Raw genomic sequence first — 22755 nt, forward strand, 5'->3', positions numbered from 1 at the left:
ATTTTGCTGCCAGCACCGACATGCTTGAAAGCAGGGGAACGGCAGCAATGGACTTGGCCCTGGCAGGTCAAAAGCCCCCACTGTCGGTGGTTGGGTCTGATAGCCCCATGGGGGGCTGGTTTGACTCATGATTTGCAAGTGACGCCAGGGGTGGTGGCTGAGTGGCCACCTCAAGTGACTGTAGTATACAAAGGTCCTGATACCGGGATGATTTTGTGAGGAAACTATGTGCTCTCACTATGGCCTATTATGGGGTCCCCTGTTCTGTTACATGTTGAAACTATGCAAGGGACCCCAAGCACTGCCATAAAGGTCTGGTACCACAAACCGGGAAAGGTGCCAGTGGCAGCAACCCTCCTTTCCCCGGACAAGAAGCTGACATGTATCCTCCCAGATGGAAGGGATTTGCCATTGTTGGTTCCTAAGACTACCGTTTCTTTTCGTCGGTAGGTGTCAGTAGGCTAATATGGCACAGGGACCCTCGTGGAAGACGCTTGTCACCTAGATTGTGAGGCGAGAACCTGTAGGGGTGGAGTGTGGGGACAGAGCCCCAGAAAGTAGTTTACAGGCTCTTGGCCTCACGTGGAGGGGTGCTGGCTCGGGTAGTAGATGGCCGTCAGCTGTGGCTGATTGGCCGTCAGCTGTAGCCAGTTAGCCAATTAGCCGCTAATATAACTGCTGCGGCTACGAAGGAGAGCCGAGGAGAGTGGAGGAGAGTGAAAGAGAGTCGTCGGTGGGTTGCAGACAAAACAGACAGCAGGTCGCACGTCCAGTGAACCCAGCCTCCAGTGAGACCGTAGTGGTATGACTCCCCTACCTATGGCTCCGTGGGTGTTCCTTTTTGGCCTCACCATATCCTGCGTTATGTGGGGAGCGGGACCAGAGACCCTGCAGGCTTCCCCGCACGACAAATGGCGCAGCGAGCAGGGTCTCCCGCACAACAATATTGTATCTGTGATTGTTGGTCATCTCTAGGATTCCATCTAGGATTCCTATTGAGAGGTCATCTTAAGGGTTATGTATTTCCCCTACACTTATTTTGAAAATTAGGGCTCTTGTAGAAATTACCCTGAAAATTGGAATTCCGCTGTGGATTCCCTGAAAAGTTATTCACCTGCTGATTTCTTGGAGTCCAATTTCTTGGAGACTATCCCCTGAACATATTAATAATGGGTCCTGGTTTTTGGAAAAATCTGCCATTCCAGGGCCTGTTAAACGTCTGCCTTGGTTTGTCCTGTTTCCTGGTTTTTGTTGCTGTGGCATAAAGCCTCTCTAGGATTCCTGATTTGTTCATTGAATGCAAATTTTGGAATGCCATGGAGTTGTTCTGCCAGTCTGAAGACCTTAACTATGTCTTCAATTATCCCTGCCTGTGCTGTTGAATTCATATATGACATTTTTAGGTGTGGCTGGGCTCCTCTGAGTATGGCTTTCTTTATTGTATTTGAGGCAGTAACCTGCATGGGAGTGTTAATATTTTGTCATATATCATTGCTAGAATTGCCATTTTTCTAGTGACTTTGATGGCTTGGGCTGTGTCCTTCCAGTGTAAACCATCCTCCAGAGAAGTTAGGTCCACTGTAGGGTATGTGGCTCACCAGGCCTCTGCGATCCAATCCCACAGTGTCAGTATCACTGCTGGGTATGCCTGAGTTATGGCCAAGAGCTGTTCATTCAACTAAGATTGCTGAGTGACAGCTGATATTTGCCACATCTCTGTTCTTGTAAGCATGATAGTGTTTGTTCCTTTATCCCAAATATGAAGGAGTCGTTCTGTGTCTGCCAAATCTTTTTGTGAGAAATCAGTCCTCATGGTTTAGAGTTCTGCTCTAGTGAATTCTCTTCCTTCCTCTAGGTATTGTGGTTTTCCCTGTCCATGGTTATAATCTATAACCTGTTTTCTAGTTATTACTGGTCTAGCCTGGTAGACTTCCTCTGGGGCCCACGGGTTGTTATAATTTAGGTTTTCTGCAGATCTGCTCAAAACTTTCCTGGCCACTGTCTTTCCTTCATTCCTGTCCTCATTGACCTGAGAGAGGCTTTAAAGCAAAATTGCAGGAATTTCCTGTGTGGCTGCCCTTGAAATTGAAGGATTCACATTTTTAGGATTTTGAGGTCCATCTGTACATCCTCGGGGTTTGTACAAGAAGCTGTTTCCTGACTTCTACCTTCATCTCATACCATGGTTCCTTGTTAAGCACAGTATTTGGATGTTTCCTAATACTAAGCTTCTTTTTTAGGGATTTATCTAAGCTCCAAATCCTACGGAAGACAGAGAGAGACAGAGAGAGAGAGAGAGAGGAGGTATCTAAAAGAAACAGAAAATAAGCTATAAAAGTTAGGATGCAAAAGAATATAAGCAATTATTTTTCCTAACCAAAAATTTCCATTTCACAGTTCCAGCTGTTAACAAATTCTTTCTCAAATTTTCCTCACACAGTTCAGCTCTTTCATGTATTATTTTGGCTATCCAACGTGCCATACGTTGTTACCCACTGTCAGCGAGCAGCAGATGGATTTTATGAAAAAACTTTCCTTTCTTTAGTTTTAAAAGCAGTGTGCATCTCAAAATGAGCCAGGTGGGAATCATGCCAGCTGCCTTGGGATTACCAGCTCACTCACTTAACCAACTGGGCTAATCACCCCCCAGAAGTCTTTTTGTTCTTAAAGGGACAGTACTGATTATGGCAGACTGCACTAATTTACGGCAGATGATGCCAATTTACAGCAAACTACTCTGATTTACGGCAGCGACTTGGGCGTCAGCTGTGAAGTCCCCAGGGAAGTGAAAGTTGTGACCACACTGATTTAAAGTCCAATATGCCAATGCAAACGCCAGCCACGGCAATTTAATGTTGCGAGCGCCTGTGACGGACCGTCATCACATTTTCAGTCTATTTCTGAAAATCAAGGGGACATTAATCCTCCACAGGGCCCTACCTCCCTGCGTGGTGGTACTCGGGCGTAAGTGGGGAACAAACTCCCGGCACACAGGTTCAGATAGAGTGAGTAACACAGCTTTATTTGGGAACCAATGTCCCTCCAGAGGCCAATGCTCTGGTAAGCACACAAGGTTATACAGAATAGAATTTAATAACAAACCAAGTCCCAGAGTCAATTGAGGTGGCGAAGGTCCCTGATCCTGGAGAGATGACTGGGTCCACGACAGGTCTGAGGCGAGCTGGTCTTGCAAGGAAGGACTTCGGAGTCCCGGAGCATCGCAGGTTGCCAGTCGCAGATGACTCCGTCAGATAGTGTCTCACCCAGAGCCTGGCAGAAGGTCTTAGCCAAGTGCCCAGTCAGACTGCTCACAGAATTGCTCTGGAGTTCTGCTTTTATCCTCTTTTCCTTGGACTTGTTTACTTCTTAGGTGATAACCGGAAGTTGTTTGCCAGGAGTTTTTTACCTCTTAGCTGATAACCAGAAGTTGCTTGGTAAATATGTTTATCACTCAATTTTGTTACGCTCAGTTTCACACAAAAACATGTTTTTTACTTTACTCTTACCAGTTTCAAACATATGTGGCCATAGTCCTGTCCCCACTAGTAAACAACTTGTTATGCAAACCTCAATCCCACATATATAACACATTTTATATGCTCTATACAATATTTTGCTATACGTACCTTTATAAAGCCAGTATGTTTTCCTCTGTTATTTCCAATATTATTTTTACACTTAATAGTAACCAAGTGTGGGGGTGGTGGGTTAGCTCAGTTGGTTAGAGCAAGATGCTCACAACACTAAGGTTGCTGGTTGGGTCCTCGCTATGGATCCTGCGCCCTCCACAACTAGATTGAAACTACTTGACTTGGAGCTGATGGGTCCTGGAAAAATACATTAAAAAAAAAAAAAAAAGTAACACTGCACATTCAAGTTTCCCCCAACTGTAACCAAGGACTTGGCAGCTATCGCTCATTCAATCGCGTTTCTCCACGACCACGGATTGTATTTGGTGGTAAACTTTAAGTTTAACGCCTAATGTTTCTGGATTCTGAAAGAACCCAGGTAGGAGAGAAGGTCAAGTCCAACATCTTGCTATTATCTCTAAAATGGAGAAACGTGATAAATCACAGAAAGGAGTGGGAGCAGTGTTTTATGGGAAATGTAGTCTTCTATGGAACTGGTGGCCGCGCAGGACCCTGGGAACGCGTCTTCTAGGGTCTGTCGGCTCCTGTGCAGCTCTAGTCCCGCCTCCCTCCTTCCGCAAGGTCGTTGGTTACGCAGGGAGCACCTCTTGGACCCTGTTTTCCGCGCCGACTGCGAGGATTGGCATCTAAAGTGAGATGGAGGGGGTGATGGGGAATCTGGGCGACCTTGGGACAAGCATGAAGCGCCTGAGGCTTGTGTCTTTGGAGGAGGGAACAGGAAGTCCCGAGAATCCCCCAGGCGGGATCTTCAGTGTACAGCCCGCCGGGACCTGTTTTGGGGACCCCAACCCTTGGGGTTCCCGGGGCGCAGATGAGGGTGAGCTCGGTCAGGAGCAGGTGCTCCGTGCGGGTCGGGGTGCAGGGACATTGTAACCGGCCCCGCCGGGCGGGAGAAAACCCAGTTTGAGCGGCAGGAGGGGAAAGCGCGTTTATAAAGAGACAGTGAGAGCCAGAAAGCGCAGCGGGTGAGTCTGCCTGAGAGACGAGCTCTGGAGCTAAAAATACCAGGTACAGTCCAGCTCTGTCACCTGTAGGCAGGGGCGACAGAAGGAACCTGCGTCAGAGTCCCGTTTCTCATCTGAAAACAATGGCGTTCTGTGAGATTAAGTTTTCGTCTGTAAAGCAAATGTCCAAGTCAGAAAATGACAAATGCAATTATATTCAGAAGGCACTTCTTTCTATTCACTGGGTGGCTTATGTAAACCTCACAATCACTTTATGAGGTCGGTATAACCATCCGATGGCATTAGAAAAAAACCAAAAGAAACCGAGGCTCAGGTTGGTGGAGCGATATGAGCAGGTCTGCTTTAAATCTCAGGATTCATCTAAATATCACACCTATCTGAAACCATCATTACACCCTTCATAGCACTTGACAGAGTGATCTGTCCCTAAATATCCAGGGATAAAATAGAAAGTGAATGCGAATGGACTCAGCCCTGTCAAATGCATTCCAGAATTTCTGGTGTCTCATTAGAATCCTTAGGTCAGACAGAGAGAGCTTCCTAGCTCTTCCTGCACTGGCAGTTGTCTGTGGTTTAAGTCTGAAATTATATGCATTACAAGAGTTTCAGGTTTGTGGCCCTAAAGTGAATTTATTTCCTAGAGCTATGTCTGAGATGTTGGGAAACATTTCAGAACAAAGCAGCTCCTGTGATGTAGGAATCGGGGAGGCTCCAAGAACAGGAATGTTCCCTGGAAGGGAACAGCCCTGTTCTTACTCTCCTCACCAGAGCTTCAGAGCTGAGCAAAAGAACACAGGAAGCAGCACTGCCTAAATTTGCAGGGTCAGAAGTTCTTGCCCCTCTGCTGGATTTGGAGATATTGCCACATACTGTAGCCACCACACTGGTGTGACAGTGGAGGATTTGGGTCAGCTTTGAGAGAGGGTGAGCTGGGGTGGCCCAGGGGTGTGTTTCCCAAGAAAGGCCACTTTGTGGGAGAGCTTGTGAGGGTGAGGTCTGGGGTAAGAGGCAGCCAGACACCGGGTGGAAATTCTGTCCCCACTGTTGCTCAGTGGCCCCCCTGCCTATTTTCCTCACTCTTTACAGACACTGTGCTGCTCTCACACGTGCCCATGAGACATTATTGATTAATCCTGACCTCACAGAATCCCAAAAATGATGCCTCATGAAGGGTTTCCATGGTGATCTACTTATGACTCTTTGAAAGCTTTAAAGAAATTGGACCACAGAGGTTCAGTGAGTTGTCAGGAGACACATAGTTTGCGAGAGAGCCAGCAGGAAAACAAGTGCAATTCCGTTTCTCACAGGAAGTCGCCAAAACTATCTTACGGAAACTGTGACCCAATTAAAACAAAAATGAAACTTCTTGCCTTGAAGCCCTCTGTATTACTTCTACTGGGCTTTCTGTGGATTTTCTCCTTGGAGATGTAAGCAGTGTTCATAGGAAAAGAGCTCAGTGATGCAGCCTGAGTATTTTATGTTAATTTCAATTACAGAGCAATACCTTATCCTGTGTGTCCTTCAATGTAACCGAGTTGTTAATGTTAATCATTCAGAAAATTAACTAGGCTGTCGTTTAACCATAGAAAACTTCAGTCAATGAAAAGCTCTATGGTTTAGTCCACGTGACCACTTGGTACCGCCCTTGCACGCTCCTCCTTTGGCCTCCCAGCCGAACCTCCACAGTTCTCTACACTCTCCGCAGAGCAGCAGAATGAATACATCTCAGGTGAGCGCTTTGTTCATTTCCCACTTTGCATTGTGATGGATTTAGGAGGCTTATTAGGGTCCATATATTCAATTCAAAAAGAGAAATAGAAATACAGACAGTGTGGATGGAAAATATACACAGTTTCAGCATTAGCTCTGGTGTTTGATGTGCGGTTTTGGTAGGTAACCTTTGAATCATATATTCCCTCTAATTGCCAGTTTGCTGAGATTTCAGTTTAGTCATGAATGTACTTTGAATTTTATTAAGTACTTTTTGTGTGTCCATTAAAATACAGACATAACTTATTTTCTTTATAAATACTGTGAGTAACAAAAGGAATATTCTAATATTCATTGTTGATTTCTTGTATATACCCTAATTGCTGGTGAGTTGGCTGCGATCTTTCTGCTTGTACTTATAAATAAGCATCTGTCGCACATTTACGTGAGCCAATCATTTCCTTTTCCTGTGTTTCCCTCTCATTTTGGTGTTACACTTACATTAGCCTCATGAAAAGAATGTGACTCTTTTCATCTTTTTTTTTTTCCTTTGTGTAATGTTTTCTTCCCCTATATTTCGTAAAAATTGCCTGTCTTTTACAGGGGATTGTTGTGTGAATACTGTGAGTACCAAGTATGTTTGTATTTATTTGTTTGTTTGTTTGTTTGTTTGTTTATTTTTAAGATTTTTATTGGGGAAGGGGAACCAGGATTTCATTGGGGAACAGTGTGTACTTCCAGGACTTTTTTCCAGTAAAGTTGTTGTCCTTTCGATCTTAGTTGTGGAGGGTGCAGCTGAGCTCCAGGTCCAGTTGCCGTTGTTGGTTGCATGGGGCGCAGCCCACCATTCCTTGCAGGAGTGGAGGATGGAACTGGTAACCTTGTGGTTGAGAGCCTGCACTGCAATCAGCTGAGCCATCGGGGAGCTCAGGGGGCAGCTCAGCTCAAGGTGCCACGTTCAATCTTAGTTGCAGGGGGTGGAGCCCACCATCCCTGTGAGAGTCCAGGAATTGAACTGGCAGCCTTCCGCATTAGGAGCATGGAGCTCCAACCCCATGAGCAACCGGCCTGGCCCCCCCAAATATATTTATCAAAGATCATTGTTCTCTCCTATGTTTTTCTCTAGCCATGTATCTTTCAAAGAGCAGAAGTATTTAATCAATCAAGGGGATTTTCAAATTTTTTAATCTGTTTCTTTTACTAGTTACGCTTTTTTGGTCATATGTAAAAAAATCTTCCTAAGTCAAGGTCACGATGATGTTTTGTCCTGTTTTTGTAAGTTTTATAATTACAGTTTGTGATCTTTAGCATTAACTTTTATGGTGCAAGGTATAGATCAAGATTGTTTACTTTTGCTTATGCATGTTTGATATTCCAACATTTCTTGAAAAGATTACCTTCTCCACTGAACTGATTTGGGACCTGTGTTGGAAATTATTTGATTTTATGTTATTTGTGTTTCTATTATTGAGTCAGTATTCTCTTCTGTTGATGTGTGTCAGTCCTTTTGCTAATACTATACTCCCTTGATTACTGTTGCTTTCATGTAAGTCTTGAAATTGGTGTTGTGCATTTCCCCAACTTGTGCTTTTTCATAATTGTATTGGATAGTGTAAATCCTTTACCTCTTCCTAAAAGTTTTAGAATATACCTTTGTATCTTCAAAATGTGCTCTAATTTTGCGTGTGGTTGCAGTGACGCTATACATCAGTTTTAGACCTCCCTTTTATGTTCCAAAGTCATGCATCCAACAGCGCAGTGTATAGTTCCATCTCTACGTTGATAGATCTCTTAAGTATAAATGAAGAACATCTTCCTCACTGTGACCCTCTGCCCATCCCCTTCCTTTAGTTCTTTTACCTCAGCTCATGGGTGATTTAGAGAAACCCAGTAGTCTTCCCTTCTGTGTGTCTCCTTTGCTACTTACACAGAATATGTTACTTCTGATGCTTCTGGTCACCAAGTGTGTGGGTTTTGTTCCCCCCCAAGTAAGTGTCTGCAACACCAGCCAAACATGTTACAGTTTAATTCGTCTGATACCATCTGCCTGGAGATAGCATGAGATCCCACAGTAAAGGGCTCAGTTCTACCGCACTGCTCCCACTCCACTGCAGGTACCAACTGCATTTCCCAGTTGTCACCTGTGCTTCTGACCTTGGGCTATACATCTGAGGTTCCCAGGACCCCCTCCTGGGGTTTGATTAATTTGCTAGAGCAGCTCACAGAACTGAGGGAAAGGCAATTATCGGTATATTAAAGGACATGGTGTAGGATACAAGTGAACAGCCAGATGAAGAGATACATAGGGTGAGTGTCCTGAGCACAGCAGCTTTTGTTCCCATGGAGTTGGGGTGCATCCCTCTCCTTACACATTACTGTTATGTTCAGCAACCCAATCTAGAGGCTCTCTAAATATGTACTTTTGGGGCTTTTACAGAGGATTCATCATATAGGCATGATCAATTATTAACTTTATTTTCAGCCTCTCCTCTCTAGAGAAGTGGGAAGCAGGGCTGAAAATTCCAAGCTTCCGATTATGGCTTGGTCTTTCTGGTGACCAGTGCCCATCCTGGGGCCCACCCACAGTCACCTCATTAAAACAAAAGATGCTTCAGGTGCCCTTATCACCTGGGAATTTTCAAGGGTTTTAGGAGCTGTGTGACAGGAACCAGGAGCAGAGCCCCATATATCCAGATGCTCCTCTGCTTAAGATGGGGTTACATCCTGATAAACCCTTTGTAACTTGAAAATCCCATAAGTCAGAAATGGAGTTAGTACAGCTAACCTACCTAACTTCATAGCCTGGTCTCTGTTCATCATGCTCGAAACATTTACATTAGCCTCCAGTTGGGCAAAATCATCTAACACAAAGCGGATTTTGTAATAAAGTGTTGAATATCTCATATAATTAATTAGGTGTATCACTCTCACAGCATCATAATGGTAAAGAATGTGTAAGTCGAATCATTGGAAGTTGGGCATGTGTATGTACTGTGTTTCCCTGAAAATAAGACCTAGCCAGACATTAAGCTCTAATGTGTCTTTTGGAGCAAAAATTAATATGAGACCCCGTCTTACATATGAGACCTGGTTTTGTATTATAGTAAAATAAGTCTGGGTCTGATATTAATTTTTGCTCCAAAAGATGCATTAGAGCTGATTGTCCGGCTAGGTCTTATTTTCAGGGAAACAAGGTATATTTTCCCTTACCTCAGCATGGCATTAGCATTTCCCCGTTGCTCTTGCAGCTTCTCTAGGTACAGCTGTACAGAAATATAATGATCAAAATTTTGTTCCTTTGTCTTACAGAGATTCATTTCCCATTCTTCCTCCCCATTGATTTACCTTAATAAAAGTCATCACTCTCTTTTTAAAATTAAATTTATTGAAAACAAAAACAAAAACAGTTCACCCATTTCTCCTACCCCTCGTCCTTCGCCTCTGGCAATCACCCATCTATTGTACGAGCTTAGGTGTTTTTTTGTTTCTTTGTACTTGCCAGCAATATGAGGTCTGACAATTAAGTTCGTGAACTCATACTAGAAAAAGTGCTACATACCTCATTGCTGAATATCACTACAGTCACCTTTGAAGTATTCCCCTTGGGAAGCTATGCACTGATGCCAGCACCTAGTCCACCCTTCAAAGTAATTTTGGAACTCTTTTTCTGGAATGGCGAGCCGAGCTGTTGTCATATTACCCTTGATGTCCTGAATGTCATCAAAATGTCTTCCTTTCAATATTTCCTTTATCTTCCGGTAAAGAAGTCACTGGGGGCCAGATCAGGTGAATTGGGAGAGTGTTCCAATACAGTTATAGGGGCTAAACACAGTGAAGGGCTAAAAATTCTCTCACAAACTGCCATGTGAGCTTGTGCATTGTCATAATGCAACAGCCATGAGTTGGCGAAAAGTTCAGGTCATCTAACTTTTTCACGCAGCCTTTTCAGCACTTCCAAGTAGTAAACTTGGTTAACCGTTTGTCCAGTTAGTACAAATTCATACTGAATAATCCCTCTGAATTCAACAAGGGTAGCAACATTGTTACAGCAATTCCCAAACTGAATTGTCCGTTCTTGTCCTTCGTTCAAGAGATCATCTGGTACTTGTCTGACTTATTCCAGTTTGCATAATGCCGTCGAGGTCCTTAAATTGGTCTCCTCTATTTTCCTAAGTAAAACTTTCTCCGCTTTTGCAGAGCCTTGTGTCTAAAAGACCAGTCTAATGATGCCTACGACCTCCAGTGCTTACCGGTGTCTCTTTGTTGGTTCGCTGTTACCCCAGCAGAGAACTCCCAACGGGGTGTGTGTACCCTAGAGAGTGCTCAGGACAATCCACTAGGACACAGGAAAAGATGACAGGAAGCCTAGTTATAAAACTGTATCTAAAAAACATTCACTAAACTCATCATTAGTCTAGTAACTGACAGTCTGTGGTATATAATTTAGAAATAAATACAAATACATCCGGGCACGAGAATAGAATTTGTTCCAATTATGTGAGTACCCTCACAGTGTAAGACAATGATAGGCCATCATAGGCGTCCTTTATAAAATTTTCTTTTAAATTCTTAACAATAATTCTGATAGAAATTAGTTTGCAAAGGTATTTGCCATGTCACCGGTTTCTGAACCCTTGTGATTGAGTAAGAAATATGCTGTTACAGGCCTCAGTGTCCTTCAAGGACGTGACTGTGGAGTTCACCCAGAAGGAGTGGCAGCACCTGGACCCTGCTCAGAGGGCCCTCTACAGAGATGTGATGCTGGAGATCTACAGCCACCTCGTCTCCGTGGGTGAGCAGACCTGACCACCTGACTCCCTCTGAATGCAATTCTGTTTTCCTTCTCTCCTTCATATTGAAATTACTTTTATTGGGGTGTAATTAACAGAAATTAAATGTCAGGAATGTTCAGTGTATAATCTGCTGAGTTTGGAAATGTTTATAGGTGATTACTACCACCAAAATAATGATATAAAATACTTTTGTCACCCCAAAAACTTTCCTTGTAGCTCTTTGCAGTTATATTTCCCCTCCCATCCCTCTCCCTGGTTCCTGTCAACCACTGATGTACTTTCTGTTGCAGTAGTTTTCCCTTCTAGAATTTTATGTACATCATAGAGTGTTTACTCTTTTTTCTTGCTTCTTTTTCCTAGCTCTTTTAATTTTATTAAATTTACTGTGGTTACATTGCTTAATAAAATGATACGCGTTTCAAGTGTACAAGTGTATAATGCATCATTGGTATATTGCACTGTGTGTTTACCACCCAAAGTTAAATCTCCTGTCACCACATATTTGACCCCCCCTTTTCCCTTTTCTAACCCACCTTTCCCTCTGGTAACCATAGTGTTGTCTATCTGTCAGTTTTTGTTTGTTTGTCCTGTTCATTTTTGCTGTCACTTTTATATCCCGCATATGACTGAAATCACATGGTTCTCGACTTTTTTCATACAGCTTACTTCGCTTAGCATGATAATCTCAATATTCATCCATGTTCACATATGGCAGTATTTCGTCTTTTGTCATGGCCGAGTAATCCATTGTATATAGGTACTACCTCTTCTTTATCCAGTCTTCTACTGACGAACACTTTGGTTGTTTCTGTGTCTTGGCCACTATGAATAATGCTGCAATGAACTTAAGGGTACATATATCTTTACAGATGAGTGTTTTCAGATTTTTTTGGGTAGATACTCAGAGGAGAGATTCCTGGGTCACATTGTAATTGTACTCTTAATTTTTTGAGGTACCTCCGTACTGTTTTCCATAGTGGCTGTACCAATTTATTTCCACCAGCACTGTATGATGGTTCTCCCCACCGCCAACACACACACAAGGTCTCCAACACTTTTTATCATTTGACTTGTTGATAATAGCCATTCTCAGAGGTGTGAATTGTTAGCTCATTGTGGTTTTCATTTGCATTTCCCTATTAGCTAGTGAAGTTGAGCTCTATTCATGTATCTGTTGGTTGTTTGTATGTCTTCTTGACAGGAGTGTCTGTTCGGGTCCTTTGCCTATATTTCTTTCAATTATTTGTTTTATTTGTTTGTCATTGAGTTCTTTGAGTTCTTTATATATTTTGGGTATTGGCCCCTTATTAGAGGTGTTATTTGTATATATCTTCTCCCATTTGGTTGATTGCCTGTTTGTTTTGTTGATGGTTTTCCTTTGCTCTGCAGAAGCTTTTTAGTTTGCTATAGTTCCATTCATTTATTTTTTCTTTTACTTCCCTTGCCTTTGAGTGAAATTCATAAAACCCTCTGTAAGCCCAAGATCCGTAAGTATAGTACCCGTGTATTTGTCTATGTTCTTTTTTGTTTCTGGTGTTACATTTAGGTCTTTGATCCATTTTGAGTGAATCTTGGTATATGGCAACAAATAGCAATCTATTTTAATTCTTTTGCATGTGGCTTTCCAGTTCTCCCAGTACCATTTATTGAAATGGCTTTCTTTATTCCTTTGTGTATTTTTGGCTCCTTTGTTGAAAATTATTTGCCCATATATATGTTAGTTTATTTCTGGACTGCCATTTCTGTTCCATTGGTATGTGTGTCTGTTTTTCTACCAATACATGCTGTTTTGATTATTGTCTCTTTGTAATATAATTTGAAGTCGGGGTGTGATCTGTGTGGCTTTTTTCTTTTTTCTCAGGATTGCATTGGCTAATCAGTGTCTTTGTTGATTTCATACAAATCTGATGATTTTTTCATTGTATTTTTTAAAAAAATGCCTTTGGGATTTTGGTGGAGATTACATTAAATTCGTATATTGCTTCGGGTAATACGGCCATTTTACTTCTGTTGATTTTTCCAATTCATGAACACAGAATTTCTTCCCATTTCTTTGCTTCACTTAGCTTTTGAGATTCATGCATGCTTTTGTGTATCTCACCATTCTTTTTATTCCCAGGTAGTGTTTCTTTGAATGCGTATACCATAATTTGTCATCCTAATACCAGTTGATAGACACGTAGGGTTATCCTTATTTATGCTGCTAGGAATAGAGCTGCAGTGTCCATTTAAGTACAAGTTTGGACATTTGTTTTCATTTCTCTTGTGTAAATATTCCGAAGTATGGTATTGTTGTTCTTATGGTCACTTTATAGGAACCTGCCCAATGTTTCCAAGTGCCTGTGCCAGTGTGCATGCCCGTTAGCGGTGTCTAATAGTTATGGTTGCTCTACATCCTCACCAACATGTGGGATTGGAGGTCACTATGGATTTTTGGTTTTGTTTCTAATAAACAAACGTTGATTTCTCACAGTTGTGGAGGCTGGAAGTCCAGCATCATGGCCCCAGTATACTCCATGTGTGTTGGAGGTCCACTTCTGATTAATGGTGGGCCTCCCCACCGTTAATCGTTAGAACTTTTTCGTCTTCCCAACTAAAGCTACCCATTGCACACTAACTCCCCATTTTTTTCCTCCCCCTCTATGAACTACTGTTCTTCTTTCTGTCTGTGAATTTGACTACTCTAGGTACATATAAGTGGATTCATTCAGTATTTATTTCAAGTGCCTTATTTTACTTATCGTAACGTCTTTAAGATTTCTATATCGAATAAGAGTGGTGAGAATAGACACTGTTGTCTCTGCCTTGTCACTCTTAGAGGGAAAGATGAAGTCACCATTCTTATTTTAAAATTTTTCCATTAGGGTTGACATTCAATATTGTTTTATATTAGTTTCTAGTATACCACATAGTGGTTAGACATTTATGTAATTTAGGAAGTAATCCCCCTGCCTAGTACCACCTGGTACTATACATAGTTCTTACTGTATTGTTTAATATAAATGCTATACTTTACATCCCCATGCCTAGTTTGTAACTACCGGTTTGTATTTCTTTATCCCTTCCCCTTTTTTACCCTGGCCTTAATCCCCCTCCCATCTCTCACCCACATAGATCTAGTACCCATCTGACAACCATACTTAGTTATTACAATATTATTGTCTGTACTCTTTATCCTGTATCCTACATCCCGATGACTACTGTGTAACAACCAATTTGTACTTGTTAATCCCTTCCCCTTTTCACCCACTCCCAAGCCCTTCCTTCTGGGAACCATTGACATATCCTCTGTATCTATGAGTTTGTTTCTCTTACCTTTGTTTATTTTGATCTTTAGATTCCACTCGTAAGTGAAATCATGTCACACTTGTCTTTCGCTCTCTGACATATAACACTCAGCACAGTACCATCTAGATCCATCCATGTTTTCGCAGGTGAGAAGATTTTCTTCTTTTTTATAGCTAAATATTATTCCATTGCTTAGGCTGTGTTTCCCCAAAAATAAGACCTAATTGTAAAAGAAGCCCTAATGTGGTCTTTGGAGCAAAAATTAATATAATATCCTGTCTTATTTTCAGGGAAATACGGTATTAGGTAGGGCTGCTGTGTCTCCTGTTTTTACCATATTTCCCTCAAACTAAGACCGGATTTTATATTTATTTTTGCTCAGAAAGACGCATTACGGCCACTTTTCCGGTTAGGTCTTATTTTCGGGGAAACACGGTATACCCGTTTTTCTTTATGCATTCATGCATTCAGAGACACCCAGGTGGCCTTCTTAGCTTGGCTTATGTAAATAATACAACAGTGAACATATGGATGAGCATGTCCCCTCGAAATAGCATTTGGGTTTATTTGCATAAATGCAGAAGTGGGATTACTAGGTCCTTCTTTGTCTCCTGTTATAGTCTTTGTTTTAAAATCTATTTTGTGTGAGTATTGATACCCCACTTTTTGTTTGTTTGTTTCCATTTCCATGAAATATCTTTTTCCATTTCTTTCAGTCTATGTGTGTCTTTCGATCTGAAGTGCGTCTCTTGTAGGCAGCGTATGTAGGGTTTTTTTTCCTCTTATCTATTCAACCCCCCCCCCCCCAATTTTTTGATTGGAGCATTTAGTCCATTTACATTGAAAGTAATTCTTGGTATGTATGTAGTTATTGCCATTTTACTATGCATGCTTTTGATTTTATTTTTTGTCTTAAAGTCCCGCTAAGCTTCTTTGTAATACTGGTTTGGTGGTGATGAAATCCTTTAGCTTATTTTTGTCTGGGAAGCTCTTTATCTGTCCTTTGATTCTAAATGATGTCTTCCCTGGGTAAATAATCTTGGTTGTGGTTCCTTGATTTTCATCACTTTGAATATTTTCTTCCAATCTGTTCTTGCCTGCAATGTTTCTGTGGAGAAATCAGCTGACAGTCTTATGGGGATTCCCTTGATATAACTCACTGCTATTCTCTTGTTGCTTTTAAGATTCTCTCTCTGTCTTTAACTTTTGGCATGTTAATTATGATGTGTCTTGTAGTTAGCCTCTTTGGGTTCATCTTGTTTGGGACTCTCTGTGCTTCCTGATTTGCATATCTATTTCCTTTAGCAGGTTAGAGTAGTTTTCATAATTATTTTTTCAAGTAGGTTTTCAATTCCTTTCTCTCTTCTCCTTCTGGTACCTCTATAATGTAAATGTTGCTCTGCCTGATGTTGTCCATGACGACCCTTAAACTCGCCTCAATTTTTTGGATTCTTTTTTCTTTTTGCTCTTCTGATTGAGAACAGAAACTTATGTTCTACTTCACTGCCTCAATCCTCTGCTTTATCTAATCTGGTGATTCCCTTTAATGTATTCTTCATTTCTCTTATTGTATTCTTTATTTTTGACTGGTTCTTTTTCATGTTTTGTGTTTCCAGTTTTATGTTTCTTATCTCATTGTGGAAGTTCTCCCTGAGGTAATTGAGTATTCTTATAAGCATTGTTTGGAACTCTGCGTCTGGTAGATTGGTAGTCTTTATTTTGTTCTTTTTCTGGAACTTTGTTCTGTTCTTCTATGTGGGACTTAGTTGTTTGTCTCCACATTTTGACTGCCTGTCTGTTTGTTTCTATGTACTAGGTAGGGCTGCTATATCTCTGGGTCTTAGTAGAGTAGCCTTATGTAGTAGGTGTGCATTGGGGCTCAGTGCACAGTTTTCTGGTCACTTGAGCCATGCACTCTGGGTGTGTCCCTTGTGTGGGTTGTGTGTACCCTCCTCTTATAGTTGAGACTAGGTTGCTATTTGCACCTTGGTAAGAGGGACTGACCCTCGAGCTCTTTGGTTTGAGAATTACAGTGGAGCAGTTGTGGTGCAGGGGTTGTCCCTACAGAATAGGATCTGCCTCAGCAGGGGTTTGGTATCTGCCTAATCCACCCATTGGGTGTGTTGTTCTTCGTGGCTTCTTGGTGATGCTTCAGCTCGTTTCAAAGCTGGCCACTGGGCGTGCCACCCCAGGACTGTGGTCACACAGCAGCCTAGCCGTTTGTCCCCTCCAATCTTTCCTTAGGGAAAGAAAACTTTACGCGACTGTCCCTCTTTGTGGTTGAGTTCATTTATCCTAAGTCTCTCTATTTGGTCCTTGTAAGCTGGGTCTGCAGTCAAAGACGAGTAATGATTCCTCATGGAAGGAATGACTTAAGCCAGACGGGACTCCATTGGGACCCCCATGAGTTAACATAATAAAAGTCAGGAGGTAGCCATACCCTTCCTCCTCACCATTATGGGAAGCTGCTAATGCATGCCCCAATTGTCCTGCACTCTGCTATGCAAAGGACTTCTTAGAGTGATAAGATATCACTCTTCCTGCTTAGCTCATGGGATAGGTTTTACCTTGTGAGACTTGCTCCCTCAGGGGGTTGAACACACCCGCCTTAGTCGCCTGGGGACAATGAGCATCGGTTGCTTTGGGACAAATATCTGGGAATTGGAAGAATTTTTATGGTGTGTGAGAATTTCGCGGACCCTGCCTTTAATCTTGTGATGCTTATTGTAAGAAATCAATAAATACCCACGACGACCCAATTCGGGGCTCCAGTCCTTTGAGGCTGCGAGTCCCTCGGTCCTCTGTGATTTAACTGTATTTGAGTCTCTGTCTCTTTATGATAGTTTAACCCTCGCCACCTCCCTCGCCTTCCCACGGCTTGTGTTGTGCTGGTCGCAACACAGGACCACCTTGGAGGAGACCCACTGTGGTCAAGTTCAGCCACAGCACATGCCACACCTGAGGCCACACCTGGAAGGAGTGATGAAGTTATCCGCAGATGGCTGCTGCCCATACTGTGCTTGGGAATGCTCAAGAGGCCAAGCTGCGAACCAAGGACGGCTGCATCTTGTGCCGGCGGCCTTCAGCCTCATCACCTAAACGTACAGGATACGCTCAAGTCTTACGCTGCTTGTGTAGGTTCCCCAAACCTTTGAGAGACCCTAGGAAAGTCTGCGCCATGAGCTAAGGCAGACGGTTTCTATGAAAAAGCCACTGGAAATGACTTGGATGTGTCTGAAAGTTGGGTGGGGCTGGTTCTCGAGTTACCAGAGCATGGCGAACAAAGGGTACTAGCCAGCTGTATAGAGACTCAGATATGGGAAGGGGTGGACTCAGCAACGAAACAGTGGCTTCTGCCAGTTCCTCCGTCCAGGAAAAAGCTGCCTCTCCAGCCCCCGTCCCAGGGCATATAACTGTCCCTGCCGCCTTTCCAGCTGCTGCCCCAGCACGGGAGCTCAGGGCCAGTGATTCTGTCTGTAAGTGATTCCTAGAGGGCTCTTGAAGACGGGCCGCTGGGACTCTAGTTGCCCTCTACCTCACCCAGTCACAGTCTTCTGGTTTTCACAACCAGAAATTATGGGGACTTTTCTCCCCGACACTGGACCCCTGGGATGGGATGGGACTGGGACCTCCAGGAGCCGAGATACCCCTCCCAATTTTTAATGGTCACATGCGGGTGTGGGACCAGCCTGTTGTGCATCTCTGCCCCTCCTACCAGCCTCAAGGTGACTTTTTCTGCATGTCCTTAGTTGTAGAGCTTCAGTTCAGCAAGATTTTAGGTGATTCTCAGTGATGCTTTTTTCATAGTTTAGTTGTAATTTTGATGTGGTCACGAGGGAAGGCAAGCCCGCCTATGCCTATTACTCCATCTTGACCAGAACCTATATGTTTTTTGTAAATGTTCTTTATCATGGTGAGGAATTTCAGTGGTCCTAGTGTTTTTAGATAATTTTATCGTGAATGGAGTTTATCGTCTTTCTTTCTGCTTATTTGGATTTCATTTTGCTCTTTTTTAATTTCCTGAGATGGAATCTCTGTGATTGACTTGAGAGTTTTCCTGTTTTTGTTTCCTTTTTTTTTTTTTAAAGATTTTATTGGGGAAGGGGAACAGGACTTTATTGTGGAACAGTGTGTACTTCCAGGAATTTTTTTTTTCCCCAAGTCAAATTGTTGTCATTTCAATCTTAATTGTGGAGAGTATCATTCAATTTCAAGTTGTTGTCCTTTCAGTCTTAGTTGCAGGGGGCACAGCCCACCATCCCTTGTGGGAGTCAATCCAGAAACCTTGTGGTTGAGAGGACGTGTTCCAACCAACTGAGCCATCTGGAAGCTCAGCAGCAGCTCAGCTCAAGGTGCCGTGTTCAATCTTAGTTGTTGCAGGGGGTGGAGCCCACCATCCCTTGTGTGAGTCAAGGAATTGAACTGGCAACCTTGTGCTTGAGAGGACGCATTCCAACCAACTTAGCCTTCCAGGAGCTCAGCGGCAGCTCAGCTCAAGGTGCCGTGTTCAATCTTAGTTGCAGGGGGCGGAGCCCACCATCCCTTGCAGGACTCGAGGAGTTGAACAGGCAACCTTGTGGTTGAGAGCCCAGTGGCCCATGTGGGAATCGAACTGGCAGCCTTCGGAGTTAGGAGCACGGAGCTCCAACCACCTGAGCCACCGAGCCGGCCCCCTGTTTTCTAATATAAGGATTTAGTGGTATAAATTTTTATTTCAGCATTGTTTTAGAAGCCTCCTACATATTTTCATTTCATTTTATTCAGTGTATTTTTTTTTCGTGAGACTTCCTCTTTGAAAGGTTATTTAGAAATGTGTTGTTTAATTTCCAAGTATTTGGAGATTTTTCTGTAACTTTCTGTAGATGATTGTCAGTTTGATTTTATTCTGGCCAGAGAACACACTCTATTTCATTTCTATTACACTTTTTTTTTTTTTTTTTAATGGCCTAGGATATTGCCTATTAGGGTACATATTCTATAGAGTTTTGAAAAGTATGTGTATTCTGCTGTTACTGTGTGGAGTTTTCTATACATGTCTATGACAGCATGTTGGTTGATGGTTTTGTTAAGTTGTGTATCTGCTTATTTTCTGTCTAGTTCTATCAGTAGTTGGAAGGGGATGTTGAAGGGTCTGATTATAATTATGAATTTATCTATTTCTCTTTTTAGTTCTCAGTTTTTGCTTCATATGTTTAGAAGCTCTGTTGTTGTGATGTACATATTTCTTACTGTTATGTGATTTTCGTGGAGTATTCGTTTAATCATTTTGTACTGTCTTTCTCTGTCTCTCTTAATATTCTTTTCTGTGCAGTCTCCTTTATCTGATACCGTGTTTCCCTGAAAGTAAGACCAGCCAGACATTCAGCTCTAATGCGTCTTTTGGAGCAAAAATTAAAATAAGACCTGGTCTTAATTTAATATAAGACTGGGTCTCATATAATACAACGTAATGTAATATATACAATATAATATAATATAATACCGGGTCTTATATTAATTTTTACTCCAAAAGATGCATTAGAACTGATTGTCCGGGTAGGTTTTATTTTTGGGGAAACACAGTAGTAATATAAGACCCTCACCTTTTTTTTTTTTAATGTTTACATGGTATATCTTTTTTTGATCTATTACTTTTAAACATTCCTACATTGTTACTTTTAAATGAGTTTCTTGAGACAGTATATAGTCAGAATTGTTTTTACATCCATCTGATTGTGTTTTACAAGTTGTCTTTAGATCTTTTGCATTTGACGTAATTATAGATATGTTAGGGCTTAAGTCTGCTGTTTATTATTTTCTTCTGTTTCTTTTTTTTTTTTCGTTCCTGTGGGCCCCTTGAAAGTATTTTAGAGTTCCATTTTGATCTGCCTGTAGTGTTTTTGAGGTGTTTCTTGTATGTATAGTTCTTTGTGGTGGTTTCCCTAGGAATTCCATTTTATATAAATTATCACAGGCTGCTAGTGTTCACATTTTATTAGTTTGAGTGAAGTGTGCCTCCTTTTACCTTCCCTAATTTATAATGTAACTTTGTCAAACATTTTCTCTCCACATACTCATAACTATATCAGACAGTTATAATGCTGCTTCCACCATGAAGGAGTTTAGAACACAGAAGGAATACCTATTGCATTGATAGTAGTCCTCTGTCGTGTCCAGCGCAACAAGAATTGTGGGGAGTGAGGAGGGCAGCGCAGGGTTAAGAAATACAGCAGCCAAGAATAGTGTGCAAGCCGGGCCAAGGGACTCCAGCCTCAAGGGCTGAGCACCGAATCAGGCCACCACATAGCTTTTGTTAGTTAGGTGAAGTAAAGGATATAAAGCTTGTCAATCTCAAGATCTGTGAATCCATACATTATAATAGGAAACTGATTCAAACCAATCACCCTTGCCTGGAGGCAGCGGAAGTGTAAGTCTCAGGATGTGTGTACTTCCTGAAGGGACAAAACCTTTACGCATATGGAAAGCACATCATTGAATCACTTCCCCTGCAGGTTTTGGGAAGGAATGCAGCCACAGAGACAGAGGCTCTCCTTAGCTGGGGGAAGGTGGGGGGCTGTGCCCACCTCTGTCAACCCCAAGAGTTCCCCAGATGGTCCCCACGTGGCTGTGTCTGGCTTGGGTGGCCCCCCCATGGGGAATGTTACCTGTAATTGACTAGCCAGCCATCTTTCTGGGGCGAAACAGGGAGACATAAGGTGTAAGCCCAAAGGTGAAGCAAAGTCCCTGAAAGGATCCGTGTCAGACTCTCCTTTCTTTAGAGGCAGGTACGAGGAGACAGACGGGTAAGCTGCTGCGTGGCAACAGTCATCCCTCATCCATGGTTTTGCTTTCCATGGTTTCAGTTACCCGGGGTCAACCGAGGTTCTAAAATCATGCATACAAAAATTGCAGAAATAAACAATTACAACAATAAGTTTTAACTTGTGTATTATTCTGAGTAGCATGATGAAATCTTGGCCTGTTCCACGTGGGACATAAGCCATCCTTTGTGCAGTGTCTCCATGCTGTATATGCTACCGTTAGTCACTGAGTAGCCATCTCGGTTATGAGATCAACTGTCAGGGTATTGAAGTGCTTATGTGCAAGTAACCATTATTTCACTTCGTAATAGCCCCAAAGCCCAATCCTCGCAATTCAGATATGTCAAGAGAAGCTGTAAATTACTTCCTTTAAATCAAAGGTAAACATTTTGACTTAAAGAAAAAAAAGTCATATGCTGAAGTTGCTGTGATCTGCAATAAGAAAATCTTCTGTCTGATTGTGGAGGAGGAAAAAGTAATTTGTGCTAGTTTACCTGGAGCAGGAGACCACATTCACATAACTTTAATTACAGTATATTGTTGTAATCGTTCTATTTCATTGTTAGTTATTGTTGTTAATCTATTACTGTGCCTAATTTACAAATTAAACTTTATCATGCTTATGTATGTATGTGAAGAAACATAGTATATATAGAGTTCGGTACTGTCTGCAGTTCAGGCACCCACTGGGGGTTCCTGGAATGTATCTCCCGCAGATAAGAGAGGACTGCTATGTCTATATTTTTATTTATCTCGTCTCTTGTTTTTTCTTTTTCTAGATAGTTTAAGATCCCTTAACATTTACAATCTATAAAATAATTTTTGTAGCCATTCTTTTAGGGTAGTCCCACTGGTGAGAAATTGCCTAAATTTTGCTTCATCTGAGAATGTCTTGATATACAAAATATCCTGAGGATATTTTCACTGCAAATCCAATTAGGGGTGAACAGTTTTTAGCACTTGAATATTGTGCCACTTTCATATACGCTCCGTGGTTTCTCGTGAGATGTGACAGTTGTCCCAGTTATTATTCCACTGTAGTTAAGATTGCTATTGTTTTGCTGCTTTCACAATTTCTTCCTTAGTTTTTAGATGTCTGACTATTTTGTGTCCTGGTGGGAATTTATTTGGGCTTATTCCGTTTGAGGTTTCCATAGTAAATAGTCTGTCTGCATTTTTTATGTCTAGCTCTGACAGCTGACAAACTTCATGTCCTCCACTCTCTCTGCTCCACATCTGGACAAGATAATCATAAAGTCAGCCCGTTCTGTGCTTGGCATGAATGAGGCTGTTTAAACCACACAAATCCTGGCTTCTTATAACGTGTTAGTTATACATAGCAACTCTCACTCTGGCTCCATTCTCTGATGCCACAATAAAATCCAGGACCACTTGCTCCTTCCTTGAAATTATATTCAGACTGTGTTGCGTGCCTACCCGGCTCTCTCCTGAAAGCCCCAATATGTGAATAATGAAGTTTTTCGTATCCTCTGAATCACTAAGAAAACACCCAAAACCGGGACAGATAAACAGAGAGGAAACAGAAACA

General features: G+C 42.1%; 1 long non-coding RNA gene across 1 annotated transcript in view; it reads left to right on the top strand.

The window, feature by feature from the left end:
• Positions 1-4150: 4150 nt before the first annotated feature.
• Positions 4151-22755, top strand: part of LOC109439571 (zinc finger protein 510) — a 283485-nt gene continuing 264880 nt past the window's right edge. The window contains exons 1-3 of the long non-coding RNA XR_012496036.1: positions 4151-4281; positions 6202-6344; positions 10991-11117. This is a non-coding gene — a long non-coding RNA (zinc finger protein 510). The remainder of the gene's footprint in view (positions 4282-6201; positions 6345-10990; positions 11118-22755) is intronic.

This window comes from Rhinolophus sinicus, linkage group LG04 (genome assembly GCF_036562045.2).
Source record: "Rhinolophus sinicus isolate RSC01 linkage group LG04, ASM3656204v1, whole genome shotgun sequence".
NCBI lineage: Eukaryota > Metazoa > Chordata > Mammalia > Chiroptera > Rhinolophidae > Rhinolophus > Rhinolophus sinicus.